The 18,412-nt window shown below is 43.6% G+C and overlaps 1 protein-coding gene across 3 annotated transcripts in view; it reads right to left on the reverse strand.

Moving 5' to 3' along the window:
- The window catches only part of LOC119372181 (uncharacterized), a 132,539-nt gene that overhangs the window by 68,498 nt on the left and 45,629 nt on the right, over positions 1-18,412 (reverse strand). The gene's annotated exons all lie outside the window — the stretch shown is intronic.

Consider the following 18,412-nt stretch of genomic DNA (forward strand, 5'->3'; position numbering starts at 1 on the left):
ATTGAATTTAAATATAGTCTAGGCTATTGGCCCTTGATTTCGTAGTCGTTATGTATGGCTCCACTACATCTATTTCACTCATTATCTCGCCTTCGAAATTTTGTGTCAGTGCTCCTTGTAGTATTTTCTCGAAATGGAGCAATTAAGGCGTCGCAATAATATGTCCATTTTTGAAAAACATTGGACACAGCTCGATACGTTGAAATATGTTTAGTTTACAAAAATCGAAGTTCAGGGCGTGGGCAAGCAACTGTCCTCCGAGCTTCAGCCGTCTCGCTCAGAGGCTATGCTTTTTAATATTACGATCCCGTGGAAGCTTCCTCGCTGAGCAGAACGCTTGTTCAACATATGCGTGATTTAATTCAGTTGGCGCCGCGCAGGCGTAGTTTCAACGCCACTTTTTCGGCAGCAGGACATGACCAAGATGACAACGACCACGTCCAATGACGTCACGGCCGCCATGTTTGTAATCGCTTTTGGCGGGCTGCTTGCTTGTGTTTATGTCGTTGTTGTGGTTGCTGTGTCTTCTGTCCACGCTTCATGCTGCGTAAGTTACACTGACGCATGTAAGTACCTCGAGGAACTGTGTAAGTACGTATGTTCACGTGTCTCTGGCGGCGGACGGCGCTTTTCGTTTGTTTGTGCTAGCGGTCATGACGCGGGGGGGTAAACTTGAGCAGCTTTGCCTTTTCCTTGTGCATTTTGGGAACAGCCATTCTGATGACATTCATTTCTATTGCCTCATTCTCACATACGCGACAGACAGATCTATCGACAGATACAGTTGATCACACATCCAGCGCTGATAGTAACAAGGAAGTAGGGGCGCAAATTCCAAGCAGGCAGTCAAACTTCACCAGCGCTTCAAGTTCGTTTGATGAGCGAGGGTTTGCGCATGCGTTTGTCTGCAGAGGCGAGGATAGCTTTCTTGATTTTACTCCCGTCTGCACGTTGTTGTGCATCGAAGGCAGGGCCTGTGCCTTCGCTTCGCCCACGGAATGGAGCTGGTATGGTGCGCTACTGCTCTGCCCTCTATCGGGCTAGCGGCGCACTGTTAGGATTGTCGCACGGCCACCTGGATCGGGAGCGCGGCACCGCCGCGCGCCCCGATCCAGGTGGCCGTGATTGTCGCCTACGGGCCGTCTGCATGTTTCAAGGCGGCGGCTATGGTGCGGCGGCCGCTGTTCTCCAAAGACGGCCACCGTAGTTTTTTTTTTTTTTTTCTGTCTGCGTGTGCAAATACGCTGTGCTAACTTATGTGTATTTATGTTTTTCTTTCTTTCTGAAAAACCTCTCAAAACTACAGCCGTTTAAAGCTGTAGCCGAAAAGCCAGCAGGCAGCGACTCTTTTAAAAAAAGCATTCCCCAAAACTTCGTCCCCTATTCGCCTCAAGCCATTCGAGAAGAGAGATCCCTCTCAGTCATTCTTTTCACTGAAAACCCAACTGAGAGCCCTACCAACAAAAAAAAAAGAGAAAAAGCCGACAACCCAGCTGCTTGCGCCGGAAACAAGTTCTTTTCCGTCCCTTGGACACCACGCGGGGGAACAGTAGATTACCCCCCTCCCACACACACACACACGCACACCAACACGCTCACAACGCGCACACACATTTACAGACAGTGAGACTGCAAGGCGTGCAAGCGCCCATCAGTTCGTCATGGTTTCGTCTGCTAGAGAAGCGCCCGCCGCCAGCCGCGCGTGAACGTGAGGACAAGGAGCGACGATCGTGTGTTGTCTGCGGTTCCGTAGGATTGAAAGTGCAATAACGTGCGTTTCAAGAGGAGTTCTTGTCGCTTGGTACGAAGTTGCACGCGAGTGGTCAGTGTGCGGTCTGAAAGAAGGATTGATGTGCGCGATGGAATCTTCCGACATTTGGGAAATGCAGAGTGCATCGAAAACCGTGGACTACGACGTACGAGTGGAGGTGAGCTTTGATTTTTTCAGTGCTCTACGTGTTCTGGCCATACGAACTGTTTTCGTTCCCAACGAAGAGGACGCGGAAATTTGTGTCTGATTCCGCAACGGTACCCCTGCTCGCCGCTCTGGCTGGCAAGAAATCACGCGTGAGAGCAGAGACGCAGACCGGCACATTGCCCCTCTGGGTGGCCGTTGTTATCCTGCTATCCTTCCTATTTCTTTTTGACCTTGTAAGCTTGTGTATACATTAAAATAAATAATTAAAGGCGAAAAAAAAAAAAAACGCACGAGAGTGGGGACACTTATAGACGGAATTCGAGGCGTTGCTTACGCAGCGCCGCACAGCTGCGGTAGAAGTTGTCTTTCATTTTCGTCCGACTTCTGAGGGTAACCCGCAGGAATTTTAAAGCTAGTTGCTTCCGAACGGTGTTCCTACAGCTTTTGTGCCAGCCATGCACGCAGAAGTACGGAAAATTACCGGAGTTCTGCAACGTTTTGACGTCCTTTCGGCGAGGAGCCATGCGTTTCTACCGTGACTGCGGGCACGGGAGCAACAAAACGACAAATCCTAAGTTTTCCGCCGCGGCCGGTCCGTGGCGCTGCCTGTTCAGTTCAAAGCTGCAGCGCACTAGGCCTATAGGCCCCGTTCTCTACTCGATATATTCGACATATTGGCCGCCACTATAGTTTATGCTAGTCTTGATGTCTTATTACGCGTTGGGGTCATCCCAACGGTTCAGTTATGAGTTTTAAGGCATCTGATTAGCTCGCTTGTGTACGAGCGCCGTCGGAACTTCACCGTAACGGTAGTAGTCCTGTAGTTTTGAATTGATTGCTCGAAAGATGTGTGTCGGTCCCGCTGTGGCTGGTCGCATTTCGTTGGAGGCGAAATGCTGCAAGCTCGTGTACTGTGTGATGTCAGTGCCCGTTAACCCCAGGTGGTCGAATTTCCGGAGCCCTCCACTATAACATGCCTCGTGGTTTTGGCACGTAAATCCTCAGAAATGTTCATTAGGTAATTGCTTATTGTGACGAAAAGGCGAGCCGAGGTCGTTCACTTGAAAAAAGCCATATATGAGAAGGTAGCGTTTTGGGTTTGTTCGCAGGGCCTGCGCAGCAGCCTGAGGCATCGTGTTCTAGAACACGTCATTGTGACTTTTGGAAGGTAGTTTCTACCTTGGACGCTTATGACCAAACAGGACCTACTGAGGAATGCCACTCAGTTCTAATATGAAAGTGGGTATAATTTTTATGCTCCAATTCACAGGGCTTATAAGTCATGAGCAACAAATAGTTGCAATATCGAATTGCTCAGCGTCTGAAAGAGCATTGTAACTGTTATACGAGCACTACCATATCTGGGATGCCCTCTGCCATCTTTATGAAAGGGAAATGTGCGAGTCCGTGGGCAGGTGCCTCATCTGACTCGTGTACGTCAGAACGAAATTGGAAGATGTTGTTGTGCTTGCAAAAACACCATGTAAAATGTTGTTTCTATTCTCAAATTTAACTTGTAGCATGCTTTAAACATTAACAAAATTATTCAATTTAGCATAGACATACTGTATCACCGTTTCTGAAATGGTTAAAGGGGTACTGACACCTTTTTTCGAAGGCGAGTTTGCTCTGCCATACAAATCTCCTGTATGCAGAGACGGCTCTGCGAGCAAGTGTGAAGCTCACCAAATGCTGATAAGATATTTTAATTTGACATAAAGTCAATTTTTCCATGGCGCACCTACTGAAATCGATACTAACTTGACGTCGGGCTACAGTACAACTTCTGGTGACTTCACGCATCAGTCTGGCTAGCTGCGATGACGTTAGGTACCAAAGCTTCCAAGATGGGGCTGCTTGTGCGTCATCAAAACTTCCAAAATGGCCGCTTGTGCGTCACCAACGGAGCCACGGTGCGGAGCAGTCGTGGAAACGTCACTATATATTGCACGAGCACGTGACGAGAAGCTAATACCATGTTGTGATGTCAGGGTTCAGTAGGAACTGAAACTAGCTTTTAAAAACATACTGCAATGACTTTTTCAGGGCACACTCGCGCTTAGCACTACCTTTTCTAGGCTCTCGAGGGCTTGACCTTTCATTTGACGCAAAAAAAACAACTGAAAATATTCTTGTCAGTACCCCTTTAAAGCAGTGATTGTGACGGGCAGCGTGAATGCTATATCAGATTACACTCTGCGCACATGCATATCACAAAGAAGGGAATGTGGCAGATTCCCTGCAGGCAGGACACGTTTGCCTTAGCTTATCATTACTCCGTAGTATTTTCTGGAAAGCGTATTTTGGGATATGCACATCTGTCTGCTTCCAGTTTGCCTAATTTCAATTTTGACAGTTTATCATTAAGTTTCTCATTTTGTGCACTTTGCATTAAAACTTTGATTAGTTCTTGTATGGTTAGATACAATGTGACAGTAATTCCGACCTTCTTTTACATTTTGGAATGTTACTGTAGACATGCTTGAAGTTTATAGTGCACAAGAAACATGTCTACAACAGTTCTTTCAAACCTTCAGACCCAACTATAGCAAAACACGATTTACAACACATGTGTGCAGCATGGAGAAAAGTTTCGTCATATTGCAAGTTATACTGTGAGATAGAGATATGGAAGGATGTTGTGTAGCGGTATTGCCTAAATTATCTATCAGTTCTGCCCTCAATAATTTCATAGGTCAAATGGCCTGCTGCTTTTGTTAAGAATATAAAAGGCTAAGTAAACAGGAATATGTGAGACAATGCAGCACAAAGCTCACTTGCAAAACGAAACACCAGCCAGTTAGTTGACTGTGCAGAGTCAGTTGTCTATAACATGCATTGGACACTATGCTGGTGTATGCAGAAGGTCTCTAAGTGATTGCTTCCAAGATCACTAGGATAGCACGGCAGCTAGCTGCATTAAGGGTTTCTTGATGCACGCTGTAATAAATAAAAACAGTGAAAGCATTGCGGAACCGAATTAGCTTTATCGAGCGTGTACAATTTTTAGCACGTACAGCAGTTGACTGACTTACAAAATTATTGAGTGGAATTCATCTATTCGGGTGATACCTATGCGTAAGTACAGTCTCTGTCTCCCACAAGCTTTCGTACCTGTGATTCCACATAAAATTCTAGATCACGCAAGCTGTGCATGCGTGATGCTTGAATATGTCTTGCATGTATCTTTCGTGCACTCTTAAATATAGCTCCTTAACTTCTACCAGCGTGTTTCATGTTTTCTGCTTGTCCTTGTCTAGTGCGCTTTATGGTTCAGTGACTCTGTAGGTGCTGTACTAACAAGAGCTAACTTGCATAATGCAAGCATAGGACGTCTCTTATTCAGAAGTATGTAATCTGCTATCTTTAAAACCGTGCAGGGTGAAGCTGGTCACTGCTCCATGAACTCTCGGTCACCTTGAGCTCGAGCACCTGCAGTGACTGAGTTGCAGTCGATCATAGAGGAAGTGCCACAAGTAGCATCGTCGGTTGGAGCACAGAATGCCATATGCACTGACCATGCATGCCGAATTTCGTTGTGTGCTTCTTTGTATACTGGCATCTCGCAAAAGCTCTCTAGCATCCTTGGATGCCTTAAACGGCAGCAAGTGAGTATCATGGCGGAGTAAAATGCAGCGTGTGAACATAAAGAAGCACATCCATGCACCGCACACCATCAGACCTCGGTATTTAATCTTATGGAAACTAGCAAGCATTCACAAAGAGCTGCAGCTGTAGTGAGTGACTGTCATTGCAACATGAACTGATACCTTAATGTCAGCTGGCGTTTTTGCAAGACATTTGTGATTTGTCCTGGGTGCAGAAAGAATGCATATTAATTCAAGCAACTACAACATAACCAATTCATTTCAGTCAGTGCTTCCCTCGTTCTACTTCAAGACCTTTGAGAATGATGGTTATGAACATGAGGTTTAGGTAAACGACCACCTCACTGGGCCAAGTCAGGTGTTTTTTTCTCCTTTGCACATTTCTCATGTCACATTTTTACTGTGCGTATGTGAATTGTACCTATTTTACTTAATATGTCACACACCGATCTGGTTAGTACAGTAAATGTTCTTACTGGCCGTGGCAGTCGCCCTTTTGATGGAGGTTGAAAATGCTGGAGGCCACTGTACTGTGTGATATCAATGCACATTAAAGAACCTCTGATGTTTTGAAATTTCCAGAGCCCTCCATTACGGAATGCCTTATAATCATCGGCATTTGGCACATAACGTCCCAGAAATTAATATAGTATGAATGTTCTTACTGGTCTCCTCTGGGTTCAGTGAACTTTGAGCAGCTGCCAACCTTGTGAGATCATAGAAATAATTTTAGTCGCGCTCTATAGCTTCTTAGTCAACCCTGTTCAAATATAGTGTTTTTTTTTTAAGCAATACGGATCATTTATCAAAATTCTGTGACAGTTGCACTCGTGTCGTCATTGCACATGAACTCCATGTCTAGATGGAAATACTTTTCAGAAGGTAAAATTATATTGATGCGACTAATTAACAAAAAGTCATTGATTAACTTTTTAATTATTCTGTTCAGGGCAGTCTTTTATGTTAGAAACTTGTAGTGCGTCCCATTTATGGCATACTTTTTTTAGAAACTGCGAAATTTGCCTGTAGGTAAATATTCGTCATCGAATTTTAAGGGTGAAATCGAAACTGATCGTGCCCGGTGCACAGGAAACGTTCTGCTGCATAAGACCGGAACTACACGTGACAAGGAAGTGACCAAATTTGAATCAAGGCGTGCTGGATCAGAATGTGGTCAGGAAATCAGCACGCATTCTGAGACGCTCTAGTGGACAGCTTACTTTTTGCGTGGGATGTGTGATGTTAATGTTTCTCTTTAAACTACAAACAGGCGCAAAAATTATTTCGCTCGTCTGTGAGAAGTGCCACAGTGGCTGCCCGAATTTTATGTTTCACAGCAAAGAAAAGGTCGATATATTATGTTTTTCTGGCACACGCTCAAAATAAACAAATAAGCACCAACCTCTGCTTGCAAAGGTGAGGTGATCCACTAGCGCAAGTGTAATGATTTGCCGCTTTTTATAAAAAGATACGGCCAAGATATGCCTTCATTCAAATTTCGTCACTTCCTTGTCACTGGCAGGTTCGGTCTGATGCAAAAAAAAAATGGTTGCATTTCCTGCATGCTGGAATGTGATGATTTCGTGTTACCCTTAACAATTCAATATGAGCATTTGAAATTACTGTGCACTTTTGTAATTTCTAAAAAAAGGGTATGCCATATATTGTCATACACCGAACTTTCTAATATTAACAACTACCTTCAGTCAATTGTTATTAGTCACAAAAGTGTCATTTTAGCTGTGGCAAAGTATTTCAGTAGGTGTTGCGAATAGGGGATTTGATAACCGAATCGAATACGAATCGAATAGTATTCGAATAGTTTTCGAATAGTAAGGCAGCAATTTTGAATGGAAAGGAATAGATAAACTTTATTCAGGTTTTGAAAATCACCCTAGAATTGCAGTTCTATTTAAAACGAGATTCACAAACGTTAACAAGGGCACATGACAATTCTATTTATCCAACAAAAACACCACAATTACATATATTGATGGTAATTTTGTATACAGCAGTGATAATAAAATTACACGGAGCAACACCCAAGGGCTTATATTTACAAGCACGAAACAAAATAACTTCAAGTAGGCCACCTACACAATGCAAACTACTCACATGATAAATAACACGGCTATGTGGTGGATTTTCCACGAACTTCGGTATGGCTAAATCTGCCTTGTGCTAAATTTACTTACACAAAAATTGTGCTGGTCAAGCTGAAAGCGTCACAAAGCAATTCTGTTTCTCAGAGCACTTTAGGACAATATCTGTAGTTCCCGTGCAAGAACACTAGTTCCTCAACGTGTTTCGAACTCAGCGACTCTCTTCTGCTGGTAACTGTATTAGAGCAGGCTGAGAAAAGCATCTCACTAGGCACTTGGGTTGCAAGGAATACCAAGGTAGCGCTTTCTGCCGTCACCAGATTTTTGTACGTTGCCTTACCTACGTTCTGCCACCATTGAAAAGGGTTGTCTTGACGTGGCAGCAGCGGAGCTTCAAGATAACCTGGCAATTCCTGCATTAATAGATCAGCACCCTCTTTTTGTCCTGCAGCCAAGCTACTGAAAATTTTCCACAATGGAGAACAGTCACTGGCTTGTCCACTTTGGTCGGCACTACAGTCTGCAGGCATCTCCACGTCTGCTGAACGGCAAGACATTTCTTTGAGCACTGAATGCATCAGAGCTCGCACTTCCACTTTTTCTTCGTCACCGTAGCATACATCTTTGAAACGTGGGTCAAGCAATGTGGCAAGACAATTGGGCGCAGTAGTGCTTACAGCCGGAAACCTAGCTTTTATCGATTTCAGAAGGTTCTGCGCAAAGTCGTACTCATCACAGTCGCTTGTTTTGTCGCAAAGCACCAGCTTCAAGCAGTGAACGAGGGGCACGACCAAAGATAGCGTCGGGTAAGACTCGGCACACGCAGCTGTTTGTAGCCTCTTCCACTGGCTGAAGAACTGTCACAAGGCCGACACTTGACGCCACTCTCCATTTCTCAAGTTTTCAACGAATCATTTTCGGTCAGGTCGATCGTCACGGCAGTCTTCAGCTGAGCAGACGAGCTAGCATCGCAAATTCGCTGTTCCATCGCGTTGGAACATCTTGGACAAGCTCAAGTGGAGGGTCAGCGGAAAACTGCTTCTGTATTTCCTGCAGTCTTGCCCCTCGCAGTGCTGCTCCGCTTGTAGTAGCCGACGATGGTCCGCGCTTTGGCACACATGTTGGCGACGCCAATAGCTTCTTTCTTGGCATCTTGAACACAAAGTGTAGAGTATGTGCGAAGCATGATATGTGAACCCACGGAGCCCTGCTGAATAGCGGAAACAAAATGTCTCGCGTTGTCAGTGACAACAAACATGGGAAGGTTGTCACTGATACCCCAGTCCATGAAAATTCCTTGAAGCAGGGAACGCAAAGTTGCTTGCTGTGTGGCTCTCACGGAGTGACCGGCACGCAAGCACGAAGTTATGCGGCTCAAATTCCTCGCTAAGTACATGACAAGTCACAGCTACAAAACTGTCCCTGGCGCGTGATGTCGACCCATCCGTCGTAATTGCAATGGATGCCGTGCAAGTCTTCAAGATGCTTTGCAACTTCTCGTACACGGCATGTCTTGTTGCAGAGTACAATTCTGGCACGACACTCCGGGAAACGTTGTGCGGCTAGGAACTGTGAAATTCGGAACTGCGCACTTCATGAGTGCAGTAAAGCCTCGTTCTTCCACTATTGAAACACTGTGCAGACCAGACGCAATAAATGAGCCAATTTTCATGGTGAGCTCCCGGGAGCGGGTACTGTTGGCGCTTAGCTGCGGAAGAAACCTGTGCATAGACTCGTCGTTTTGCCTACTACCGGCATTTTTCGATGACGGCGTCGTCGTGGTGGCCTGCGATGCGACTGCTATACTCTTGTGGGCAGCTGGATGGCACTTCAGGTGGTTTATCAACGGCGTGGTAGTGTTGGTCGGTGTCTTCAAACGCAGCCACAAGTGCGACACTTTGACGATCCAGTTCCAGTTCGGTCAAAAAGCTCCACACTGAACTTCGCTGCTTCCTCGGGGTCGTCTCTTGTTCGCTACTCATGGTGCGCCACGGTACGAAGCAGCAACTTGAACACAATTAGCGAGCGTGTCCGCCGAAAACAACACAAATGAGCACTGGCGCTTCGCTTTACGGTGAAAAAGAGAGCATAGCGTGAAAGCGCTCTAACAAGAGCATGTGAGAGATGACTGCGATGTATGGCTAAGAGCACGGCAAACTATACCACCGCTCATATGATGATGATAATAATGATAGCGGATTTATGACTCTTTCGCTTCTACGCTTTGGCGGCACTGGAATGTTAAGCAAAAGCGTCTCCATCTGGTGATCAATCGTAAAAACTACAGCTGCATGCGTCTTAGCGAATTAAACAAGAAAAATCACCTCTCGATGTTTCATCGTTTCGTTCGTTTGGTGTTTTGTCGTAGGCGCTGATTACTCGAAAATTATTCAAAAACTGTTAGAAAATTATTCGGTATTTCGAATATGCACTATTCGATTCGAGTGCCGAATCGAATAGAACAGTATTCGATTCGTTATTCGCAATTTTCGAATATTCGCACACCCCTATATTTCAGCCTTGACGTCGAGTTCGTGTGCAAAAACAACGGGAGCCTTATTGTCATAGGATTTTTATTAACAAATCTATATTGCCAAAAAACACGCTGTATTTTGCAATGTAGGCTCTTGCTATATTGTTTGTCTGCTACCTAGTCATTTCTATTTACGATATCTGCGACTGCTTGGTGAGCCGTAGCATGCACTTTCACTCATTTGCTTAAGATTTTTAAATATGCTACTTATTTCAACATTGCTACCCAACTACAACAGCTTTTACATGACGTTTCTGTAGGAGTACTTCACCTGACATTGGTGCCATATTCTAGGTATTTCGTCATCGTTCTTCATTTATGTACATTTTCTCAAGCTTCGTTTTCCTTCACTATTTCGTGGCAGTGTATATCTCACCATGCCATTATTTTGTGCTGCATTTTAATGCTAATGCCTTACAGTCCTGCCTTCTGTTTCATAAGTTTCTTTTTCATCAACAATGTCAGTATTGGTGGCAAGCTGTCATGCTGCTGTGCTGTGCAACTTCCTTGCTGCCGAAGGTTTCACTCAACGTTTTTTGTAATTTCATTTTTTTGTATAATTTGTTCACAATGTACAGTCGCGCTCAATATGACTTGCAACACTGGTGTGCGTGGCCTCCCAAGCTCAAAGATTGCACATAGCTTCAACTTTGATATATTCTTATTTGTGATCGTCTTCATGTTACAGAACGCGTTTACTTGTGCGAACAAGGGCTAGAGGAAGCTCGTGAGGCCACGCGCTCCTGTGTTGCAAGTAATATTGAGCGCTACTGTTCATCATTAAGTTGTTAATGTACTGACTCGCTGAAGCTAAATATGTATACTTGTATACCAGATGCTACTCTTCCTATGTATTTGTCGGGCCACGTCAGTACAGAGAGACACTTTTGTTCAGTGTTGTACTCGTGTTCAGTATTCACCTGTGCATCTTTTTCTTTAGCATCAAGTTTTCTTAACATGGCTGTTATTACAAGTATTTTGTGAATCGAGATAGCCTTGTTCTGAAGACACACTAAGAACCAGTTTTGTTTTGTAAATTTTCATTACAAGTAGGACTATTGTAAACCAGTGGTCACCCTCTTTGAAAACAAGCCCTTAAGTTAGCAAATGTGTGCCTGTATATCACGTAATGTTGTCTATTTATAGGGTAGATGTTTGCGGGCAGCTATCAGCCACCACCATTTGCTGAAAAGCGTTAAATGCTACTGTCTACTACCTTTTACATGTGATAGTGTTTATGAAGAATAAACTGAGTACGAATATCTCCTACGGTTTTTTTGTACCTATAACTTTACACAACTACTGCAGATTAGTAAATGATGCGCCCACTGAGTTCTAAGAGCTTACATTAGCAGCTCATGCAAGTATATATAGATTGCATTATTTGCAAATTTAAGCTTTGAGAACTCTGTGGGCACGTCATTTACTAATTGAAATTCTAGGGGAAGGCCACGTACAGTAGCTAGCGCATCTCCACAGTACGTCACATATGCATGTGGGCGACATAAAATCTGACCTTCCTTCCAAAATACAGGATGTTGATAGTAGTATGTTTCAAATGTCCAGATGCGACATGTGGTCAACGTTTTTTCAAAGTGATTCGGGCGGCCGATCGTTGGTTGTGGCAACGTTCATTCTTGGTAAAATGGATAAAAAAGATCGTCTGATGGATATGTCTAAGGTTCCGCCAAGAACATCTTTTGGATGTTGATGTGATATATATGGTTTACATTACCACCGCATTGATCGATGTAGGCATCGCGAGCATGACCTACTGTACTCCTGGCCTGCCCAGATAGCGGGGGTCCTATGGGAGCGCGTGTCCCCGCTCTCGTTCAACTGCTCACCATAGGTGGCGCCTCCTATAACCTGTTTGTCTGCTACTCTGCGACCATTTGCACGGCGCTGCAGTAACAACGCCTGTATTATGTGACGAACTGCAGGCATTATGTGACTGTTTCTGCAAACTTAGACCAACGGTCAAGTAAGCTATTAGTTGTGGTTAAGTATTTACTGCGCACTGGTTGACTAACGTGAAAAGCCGTAGACTTGCATAGTGTAGGACGGCTGTGTCGTTTTAAATGCAAAAAAATAGTTCTAATTCACTTTCCGTATTTTTATTTCTGAAGTATTTTGCATTTATGCATAATAATTCCATAATATGAGCGCTCTGCGCTGGTGAAATTTCACCACGAGCGTTAAAGCTGACGTCAGCGAACAGGTGCTGACTAGTGCCACAACGCTCGTAGGTTACGTCCCTAGCGGCAGGAGGTAAGAACTAGAAAGTGGGCAGGTCAGGTCGCGAGGGGCCCGCATCTCGCTCAGTCGCGCGGCATGCACGTTAAACGTAATTTTAAATATGTTCTAGGCTATATTAGCCCTTGATATTTCGTAGACGTTGTGTATGGTTCCACATAGTACATCTGTTTCACTCATTATCTCGCCTTCGAAATTTTGTGTCAGTATTCCTTTAAAATACACTTTTGTTGAGCCAATTTTTAGCCATTGCTTTAGGGATAGTTCTGTGCAAATAACTGAGCACATATTACAGTTGTTGAATTCGCTATGACATTTAATTTAAAGTTTGAGAGTATTTAAAAATAATGAATAGACATTCTACCACATGTAACCTGCCTTAAAGATGGTTTCACTGCACAACGAGACTGCTGTGCCGTGAAAGCACCTTGTCAGGGAAAATCCGTACCAGTGCGAAGGCACACTTCGGTCATTTTTTTTTATTAGCGTCTTACATTGACTAAGCATGAGAGATTTTAAAAGTCTTTTTCCCACATATAATTTGTATTCTACTACTATTAAAATCCTACTACTGTTCGAATTGACTTCGAAATTATTCGACACTAATTGCCGTTCACTTTGAGCCTAGAAAGTTATATTCGTACGAGCCTACTCTTGAACAGAGAGTTAACGAGGATTTTATTTTGTGGCAGTGGGGAGGGGAGGGTGCCCGACCCCTTTGTAAATGTGCGAGTGTGTGTCCATATATACTCATCAAGTGAATGTGTTCATGGCCTAGTTGGTACTTGCTATGTGACACAATCGCCCCTAAAATGACACAAAGTAAGTTGGAAGTGCTGCCCGTGTTGTCATGTTTGTGTTTCTTTCTTGCAGTTTTGTGTTATATTGGCAGCGATTACGTCACATAAGTTGAAAAATTTCTAAAGCAGGTGATGTACATTTTGTGTGTGTGCATGGGTGCACGCACACATCCATACTGTGAGGTGAACCAGTTTAAGCAAACCAGCAAAAGAACACTGAAACCTGCGGAAAACAGTGTAATGCCATAAAACCTGCACTGAACAAAAATATGAGCGACGAAAGGAACTGTGAAAACTCCTTTATATTGCTATTAATTGTGAAAAAGTGCCTGCTTTTGCTTGTGTGCAATGAAAGATGTGCTTCATGCTGTGAAAGCTGGTGTTTCCTTTTTCTACAATCTCAACAGGTGTTACTTCAAGTCCTTGAAAATTCTTCTTTAGGTGCTTGAAAGTCCTTGAAAACCCTTGAATTTTTTTTCTTTGAAGTTGCTATGAACCTTGACTACAGACTACACAAAATGACACAAGACAACCACTAGTGTAGTCTAGTGTTGTCTGTAGCGCGTAGTCTGTAGGCAGTAGGAATGCATCAGGCAACTACAGGAAGTGTGTTAATGAATCCATAATACTAGTGAACAGACACTACTGACTACACAAAACGACACAGGACAACTGCTAGTGTAGTCTGTAACACTAGTGTAGTCTGCAGTGTGTGTTAGCTAGTATTATGATTCATTAATTCAGTACCAACTGCCCCAGCTAAATGCATTAACATCAAGTAAGGGTCGTACATTTATTAACTAGATATATTGAGGTAAAGATTATTTGGCTTAGTAAATAAAGCTCTAGAACTGCAAGCTTGTGAAAGCACTTTGGATTGGAACGTGTTAATCTGGCGACATGTGGGTCCATTCCACAGCAGCTGCATGCATCCACATTCTCTCGCACAGAAATGGTCAGTCATGGTCTTTGTACATTTGCCACTGCACAGATATTGTGTACTGCTGTAAAAAAGGCAAGGGCACGGTTTGTGGTGTTGCAGACACATGCGCTTGATTGGGAAACTGACATTGGAGAAGGGTGAGAGGAGCCTTCAGCTTAACACCACGGTGAGCTCGGTTGGTTTTGAAAGGGTGACTTGAGTATAAATGCCTCTGTGTGTGCCCCAATTTCATTGCTGCATTATGGCATGAATGGGAGGAACATTGCAACAGCACTACAAGGTGAAGTCTTGCGTTAAAGAGCCTCCTACGAAGATGTTCGACACGATCACGGGCGCATATGATCAAAAGCGCATGCACTTTGCATATCTAGAGTGTTCATGTGGAACGAAGCCTTTGCAAATGGCTGAACAGACGTCCACGGCAAGCAACGGTCTGGCTGAATGTCGACGACAGTCACAGTCGACAATGTTAATTGTGAACATGGATCAGTGTTCAGATGCCTGGGTTATTGCAGTGCCATTTGCAAACATTTGTTCACATATTTTATTGCAATAACATTTTGCTTGCAACATTTTAAATGCACCATGTATGGGCAGAACTCATACTAAGAATTTCGAACCCTCTTCAAATTGGAGACCTGAAGGACTATTTCTGGCGAAGTGCTGCAATGAGTCAACAACGATGGAAGCATTTTGTATAGAAAGCTTTCTAATACAAGTTAGTGCTTGATAGAAGGCAGAGGTCTTTAAATATGATACAGAAAAAAGAAAGAAAGAAAGAAAAGAACCGAGCTCAAAATGGTGCCAGTGCAAGTGAATCTCCCTGTCCAAAGAAGGTGCTGTTGTCAAAAATTGAAAGCAGAGTTCGTGGTGATCGTGTTCTATGATCACTATAGGATCATCTATAAAGAATTTTTTTTTCTGGGACAATGATAAACACAAGTTTTGAAGTGAAAGTGCTCCAGATATTGGGTCAACGTGTGCAACCGATGCATCAGGAGCTCACGTCGTGGCTTCCGACACAAGACGGTGCTCTGTCACCTACACAATTGTCAGCGAATTATCAGCCGGGCGTTGCATAACCACACTTCTACCGCTGCACAGCTAAGACCACTCTCCCTGTGACTTCTTCCCGTTACCGAGGATGAAATGTCATTGAAAGGGCAATACGACACTGCGGAATACATCTCAAGGAACGGAATAAAGGTGCCTAACAAGGTCTCAACAAAAAAAAAGGGGGCTTCCAAGATGTCTCCAAATAGTGAGAACCTCCATGTGGTCATTGTGCTAGAGAACACTAAAGTGTTTTAGTTTCAGTCTCCTGACCTTCAGGACAGATCCTGTCTTGTGTTTTCTGCGATGTTGATGAAAACAAAAAGAATACGGAATTGTGATCACCAAGCTTCCAAACAATGCACGTATCTTCAATGTTTTCATCTGTGGACTAAGATTAGTAGCATGGATGAAGTGATGCTGACCCTTGTAAGTAAATCCGTGACACCTGTGAGACCAAAACTTGCAAAGAGGTACATCAGATCACTGTTTACATAGTGGATAACATGTGAACACGTAGGTCGCTTCTACAAGCTATGTTAAATTTGTTTACCACGCAATATTATAAGAATGTTTAGAAGTACAGTACTCCGAGAATTCTGTGCAAGTTCCTCTTGGTGGACAACGTCATACTGAAATAGCATGCTGCTCAAGATTACAGGAAGAATTGCACAAACTGTCAGTTCTGTCAAAGGGTCGCACCGGTGTCCTCCACAAACAATGACACTCCATAACCAGGACAAGAAATACAATTTGTATAGAAAAAATTAAAGTCTGGTAGTTCGAACGCATCGTCATTATTACAACTGAAGAAAATACAATGGCATCAAAGTCAAAGCCAAGGCCCTTAAAAAAAAGATGGTGCATGTGACTCATGTGAGCACACCAGATTAAGCATAGTTACCTGAATAAGAATGAAATGGGAAAATTACAGTCATCATAGTTATCTCTTTATGCACCTCTCTTGCTTGCAAATGTGCACGCTTCACAATGTTTGGACGATAGATGAAAGGAGTAGACAGGATGGAAGAAGCAGTCCTGTCTGCTCCTTTCTTTTATGTTCCAAACATAGTGAAGCGCACAAACTTGCAAGCATGAATCCCTACCAACTCGCTCAAGCTTCTATTCTAATGTAGTATACCTCTCTTTGCACTGTTTCCTTTGACGAATGCAAAACATCTCCTGCATCCTCCTGACATCACAGATTCAACGTCTGCTGTTGCAGAAGCTACTGTTTGCATATTGGCATTCGTCGTGAACAGTAGCCCATATACAGAACGAATTATATCACATGTTCCACTGGAAAACAAATTAAAACAAGATCCATACTTGTCATTCAGTTTTACAACATTTAATGACATGCTTCATCAAAGATTTACCTCCCATGAATAAAAAATTTCAGCATTCCACATTCCACCACACTGAAATTATGAGCCGTACTGTACAGTTGGGGACCCTGAATACACTTTGACCACATTGAGTTCTTTGAAGCAATAAACTGCAATAGCCTATGTCACTGGGCAAGTTTGCGTTGTTTCATATAGCCATACTAGATGAAGGATTGAGAAAACGAGGGGGGGGGAGGTACAAGGACAAGCGATGATAGGGACTCGTGGCACAATTGTCCTTGCCTTGGCTATTGTATTAATCAACGCAGAAATTGTGCCACAAGTCCTGCTTCTCCTTGTTCATCCCCCCCCCCTCTTTTTCTTAATCCATCTAGTATGGCTATATGGAACGGCACAAACTAGCCCTGTCACAATTGTCCTTGCCTTGACTAACGCATAAATTTGGGCTAGTTGGTGGGTGTAGAACTTGTGCATCTTAGCATGCAAAGAGACACGTAAACAGGACGAGCGGTGGCGCTAGTCCTGTTTACATGTCTCTATCTTGCCTGTTTGTTCTGTTGCACTTGCTAAGATGCACAAGTTCTCTACTGTTAAGATCGCACGGCTTTGCCGACCTCCAACACAGGAACAGTGGGTGGATTGAAGCCAGTGAACGTGATACGCAGAGGAACTAGTTTGTGTTTGTCCATCTGGCTTTTCCACTCTCAGCACTCTGTCTAGAATTGTGTCTCTTAATAAGATGGAACAACTAAATACTGCATAGTCACACGCCCTATACAGCACCTCATCCTTAGTTCTCTGGGCACTGGCAACATGGTGCTCATGCACTTGTCCTTTCTTGTAACCCCTGTCACAAGGTGCCGCACTCGCGCACTTTTGTGCTGCATTTGTGCAGAAACTTCCTCGGGAATTCCAATGTCAATTTCAGTGGTTTGATTCAGCCCGTTCACTAATATGGAAGAGACAGCCTGCAAAATCCTGCAGTCTGAATGATTGAGAAAAAGGACACCTGTACTTTCATGCGAACCTAAACCAATGTGTACATGAGCATTTTTTGCCTTCAGCCCTCATCACATGCAGACTAGGATCGAAGCTACGAGCTCACCCTCAGGAGCACAACACCATAACTACTGCGCAGTCTTCCCATATATTCGAACATGTGTGTGAAGTCCGCACAGTACCTCTTTGCACGCAATGTAGCACATGTATGAAAAACATAGGATTATCTTTCCCAGCCACTGATGCAATGAGCTTCGTAAGCAACCTCTGGAACAAAACTCATGATAGTGGTCTGACCCTCTCTCTACAGATAATTATCGTGAATACTTGAATACATATTACCAGTGGAAATCAAATGGGGACAGAGATGTACAGAGGACACTCGCTTGACTTAAACTGAAGTTTTACTTGCTTTACTCTAGCAATCGTATTGTGTGCCTCTTTTTATGTCCCTGTTTTATTGTAGCTGGCAATATGTATTCAAGTGAAAACAAGCTAGCCCAACTTTTAGTTTTTACTGTAATTACCATGAGAAATGAAGATATTGTAAGGCATATCAGCGATTGCAAAAACTGCTGAAAAGGCAATGGTTTGTTTTTGCCTCCTTCAATGCACCAATAAAGCTCACTGTTTCAATACACCTTATTCTAACCCAAAACCACATACGATAGTCAGGTGCAAGCTACAGAGGTCACCTATTTCATTCAAGATAAATGGGCAGGTGATCACTTTTGGCAACACTGTAAAAGCTCGTTAATTCGAACTTACACTTAATTCGAACTGACGCCCTGGTTCCAGCACAACCCAGTGTATTTCTATGGGGGAAAACTCCCGATAATTCGAACACATCG

Source organism: Rhipicephalus sanguineus, chromosome 10 (genome assembly GCF_013339695.2).
Source record: "Rhipicephalus sanguineus isolate Rsan-2018 chromosome 10, BIME_Rsan_1.4, whole genome shotgun sequence".
In the NCBI taxonomy this organism is placed as follows: domain Eukaryota; kingdom Metazoa; phylum Arthropoda; class Arachnida; order Ixodida; family Ixodidae; genus Rhipicephalus; species Rhipicephalus sanguineus.